Source organism: Trichechus manatus, unplaced genomic scaffold (assembly GCF_000243295.1).
Source record: "Trichechus manatus latirostris isolate Lorelei unplaced genomic scaffold, TriManLat1.0 scaffold00063, whole genome shotgun sequence".
Lineage (NCBI taxonomy): Eukaryota > Metazoa > Chordata > Mammalia > Sirenia > Trichechidae > Trichechus > Trichechus manatus.
This window is the reverse complement of record NW_004443999.1, coordinates 669,404-670,459: the sequence shown is the minus strand read 5'-3', so window position 1 is coordinate 670,459 and position 1,056 is coordinate 669,404.

Here is a 1,056-nt window from a genome sequence, read left to right as displayed (position 1 = left end):
GAACTAGGAGGTGTAACAGAAGCACTAAACATGTTATTAGGCCAATTAACTGGGATGTCCCATGAAACCATGACCCTAAACCTCCAAACCAAGAAACCAAATCCCATGAGGATTTTGGTTGTACGTACGCAGCCTCAGCTGCTACCTTTTTTTTGGTCATTGTTGTAAATATATCTATCACACAACTTTTGCCAATTCAACTTCTTACAGGTGTACAACTTATTGACAGCAATTACAATAATCAGCTGTGCAGCCCTAACCTTAATCAGTGTGATATTTCCATCACCTTTAACCTCCCCCCCTTCCCCTTCCCTGCTGTCCCTGGTAACTATTAATAAACTTTGTTGTCTATACATTTGCCTTTTCTTGTGTTTTTCTATAAGTGAGGTCATACAATATTTGTCCTTTTGTAATTGATTTATTTCACTTGGCATAATGTCTTCCAGCTCCATTGTAAAAATGGCACGGTGGGGGTGTCTGATCTCCTCATGTAACTTCACAAGGTGGAAGGAGAATCAAGATCCACAGCCCAAGGCTGATTCCTATGAGGCAAAAGCCAAACATACCTCTACCCTCCAACCTTTTTACCAATTCTGACACCAACCGTCCCTCCTATGGCACTCTGTTTCTCTGCTGGGTTCAATAATTCATTGCAGTGGCCACACAGAACTCACAGACCATACTCACAGTTATGAGGTGTATTAGGGAAGTAACAGGTAACAATTCAGGTTCAGGAACACTCAGGAAACAGTTCTTAGATCAGGACAGCCTCTTCTCAGCTGTGCCCACAGGCAGGTCTCTCTCTGGCCCTTGGCCCCTCGGCCTGGCCTCTGCTCTGCCTGGGCAAGTGTCACAAAGCTCTTTTATCTCTACTGATAAGTACCCAGAGGCACCCCACTTCACCAGTAAGCTTTGGCCCAAAGACACTCAGCTCTAGCTCTGTGGGTCGGCAAACCTAGCTCCACCAAGTGCCCGGAGGCACCCTATTCTGCCAGCAAGCCTCCCGCCCAGATGCACTCACCTTTCTTGCTCTGTGGGCTATGAAGCCTACCACGC